Here is a 3759-nt window from a genome sequence, read left to right on the forward strand (position 1 = left end):
TATTTTTCAGTTATCAGTTTTTAAAATCAGTACTTTTAATGGAAACAACACCAGAATCAGTCACAGAATTGAGACCCATCAAAACAAAGCTTAATGAGAAAAAAATAGCTATTGCCTTCTGTTATGTAGATTAGCATGACACTTCATGTGATTGAAATGTATTTTCAACCCCTGTTGGCTTAGCTAAAATATGTAAAGATGTAAGAAATGTTTTGTCAAGTTAAAAGATTATACAGCATTAAAAAAAATTTTAGATGAACATCTCCGGCCATTTGCGTTTAATATGAGGGAGGAAAACGCCATTGTCTCCAAAAATATGTGCTGGTGTCACAGTCAGAAACAGATACCTTGTGCAAACGTGTATAAGAGGTCTCCAAATAATGTTTACCTTCACTTTGAGCAATTTCTTATCAGGCAAAATGATTTCTGTCTATCTTGCAATTTCAGCATTTTCTGTTTGCTTTTGGGCCTCATAATTCTACCTGGATGGAATTTTCCTCTATGTGATATAGTTTATTATCCCTCTTCAACTGACCTGGTTTGGAGGGCTCAAAAGAAAAAGCAAAGAAAAAGAGGTCTATTGAGGATGGTGGCTATTATTCTAACTTTTCTTTTCTCCTAATGCAGCATCAGGGAGTGGGAGAGAAATGGTTCATAGGCCGTTAACAGGGATGGCAGGTCCAGATGGGACATGAGAGAACCCCGGACTTTGAGAGGAATGACTAAAGCCACTGGATGCAGATTACCTTCCTTTTCAAAGTCATGGGCTGCCTCGCATTGGGCATTTTTCCGTGACTGGGTCCGGTTTAAACTGAGAGCTCTGAAGTCCAGAATTAACTGGACTTTAATTAACTGTATATCCTTGGAAATCAGTAGACTGGGAAAATATCTCCTTTGAGAACTTATAAAAATCAGATATAATGTAAGTAAATCATCTGGCACGTAATAGATGTTCAATAAATGGAGTCAGCATTTCATAGATACTGTGTTCCAATTCCCAGGCCCCCCTCAAATGACAGAAACGTTTGTTTCCCCAGCCTAGGAGTGACACTAAATGACAGGTCTCAGTCGTCAGCCCTCTTCAGAAAGTATACCTAGCTGAAGACAGTCGCCATATCTAAGGTCACACTGCTACCCAAGAGCAAACTGCATCAGATGTCATCGCTGTGGAACAATCTGTAGGTCCAGGCCCTCACCCCTACTTGGGCCATTCTCGCCTCTCCTGCAGGGAAGGCCTGGGCCTTGTGGTGACTGCATCACAGCCTGAGCAATCCTGCTTGTTCGCCCTTCCCTCAGGTATTATCCTGACTGCAGTGCTGCTTACTGGTGATGCTCTTTCAGACTCTGCTAATAGTACAACTTGCACTTCAGTGAAGGTTGAAATATGCTTGCCTGGATTTCTTAGTTTCAAAATGAAAGTCTGCCAACCCCCCTATTTTCTAAGAATTGATTCTGTGGCGGGCATTTTGGTAGGTAATGGAATTTTTAAAGCCATGGTGACAACGCTTAACACATTGGGGACCCATGACGCAGATTTGCGTTTATACAGTAAGGGGGAATGTTTCCAGATGAATCATACCCTCAAGCATTACTAGGCTCTTTGGTGAGTATTTCCTGAAAATTTCAGTTCACAAAAATAGCGAATTTGTTATAGATTTTTAAAGAAACTCAGTATAAAAGTTGATTTCATTGGTTTAAACCCCGGGAACATGCATTTAAACAATTTAAATGCACCCCTCCTTCCCCCCGCCTTCCTCAATGTGTTAAAATATCGGTTACTCTAAAATGTTACTTGTTAGCCTAAGAATAAAGATAAGGTTCAGTCCCCTGAGTACCATTAGGTGCTTCTCAGTGGTCACCAAGGCACACGTGCTATAATGTTACTTTGCACAGACAGAGTCAGGAGCCCCTCCCTTCCTGTATGATTTTTCTGGTTCTCTGATTTCACAAATATCAGTCTTATTTCATGTTTTTAGCTACTGTTACCTTGACTGTTTTTATTTTATTTTTAAACTTTTGGTTCTTATTCTTTGGATTTGGAAATGCACAAAGATACTAGTGGTGAAGTAAAAGAGACTCGAAAATGAAAGTCAGAATTTATAAAGTGGAAATTTTCAATTACTAGTTACATGGCTTTAGAAGAATGACTTTGCAAAAGGCTGTTAATATATGAAATGCCAGCTATATAAAATGTATGGCGGTGGGAAATAAGATGTGAAATATTTTTGTTTAGCAGTCATGTACAAATGTGGACAGCATGGTTGGAAGGGGGATACTGGGGGTGTTAGTTCCTGGATTTCTAGGGTCTTTTTAAAAAAAGTTTTTTAAACAGGTTTATTGAGGTATAATTGATATACAAGGACTGCACATATTTAATGTATATATTTTGATGAGCTTGATCATAGGCAAGCACTTATGCTATCAACAGAATCAAAGTAATAGGCATAGCAAACACTTCCCAAAGTTTCCTGTGTCTCTCTTTTTTGGTGAGTGTATGTGTGTCTGTGTATGTGTGTATGTGTTTGTGGTAAGAACACTTAACATGGGATCTAACTTCTGAGCAAATTTTGAAGTATACTGTACTGTTCTGTTGACTATAAGCATTGTATAAGATAACAGATCTCTAAAATTTATCCATTTTGTATAACTGAAACTTTATACCCATTGAATGACTTTCCATTTCCCCCACCCCCAGCCCCTGACAACCACTTTGTATTCTCTGATTCTGTGAGTTTGATTATTTTAGATACCTCGTACAATTTTTGTACTTAAGTTGCTTGCTTTTTTTACTTACCATAATGTCCTCCAGGTTCATCCGTATTGTCATAAATGGCAGGATTTTCTCTTTTTTATTGAATTATTTTTTATTATGAAATACACATTTTTTAGAATTAGTTTCAGTTGTACAACACAGTGCAATAGTTAGGATTTTCTCTTTTAAGGCTAATATTCCATTGCATGTATTTACCACATTTCTTAATCCACTCATCTGTGGATATATACTACAGTGAAAATATCTCTTTGGGATCCTGATTTCAGTTCTTTGGGGTATATACCTATAAATGGGATAGCTAGGTTATTATAATTATTTGAGTTTTAATTTTTGAGGAACCTCCATACTGTTTTTCATAACTGTTGAACTAATTTACATTCCCATCAACAGTGCACATGGGTTTCCTTTTTTCTACTTTCTTGCCAACACTGATCTATTTTTTTTCTGTAATAGCCATCCTAACAGGTGTGATATGAAGTCTCATTGTAGTTCTGATTTGCATTTCCCTAATAATTAAAGATGTTGAGCATCTTTTCATATACCCATTGGCCATTTGTATGTCTTCTTTGGAGAAATGTCTAAGTCCTTTGTACAGTTTTAAAATTTATTTTTTGACTTTTGAGTTGCAGGAGTTCCTTGTATGTTTTGGAAATTAACCCCTTACCAGATATATGATTTGCAATTTTTTTTTTTGGCAACCATTCCATAGGTTGCCTTTTTATTCTGTTAATTGTTTCCTTTACTAGGCAGAAGCTTTTTAGTTTGATACGGTCCTACTTACCTATTTTTGCCTCGGGATTTACAGCATGGCAATGTAGACTCCTGAGGATTCTGTGTGTAGTAGGTTCTGATAAGCAGTAGTATAGGAGAGTAATGACAATATATGTGAAGAAAGAATGGGTCAATTCAAAGTCAGCCATTCATATAGCCAAGAGGTTCAGTGCTGAAAGGAGCCACAGCCAAAGCAATGGTGATGGGGCAGAAAT

Source organism: Hipposideros armiger, unplaced genomic scaffold (genome assembly GCF_001890085.2).
Source record: "Hipposideros armiger isolate ML-2016 unplaced genomic scaffold, ASM189008v1 scaffold_912, whole genome shotgun sequence".
Taxonomy (NCBI): Eukaryota; Metazoa; Chordata; class Mammalia; order Chiroptera; family Hipposideridae; genus Hipposideros; species Hipposideros armiger.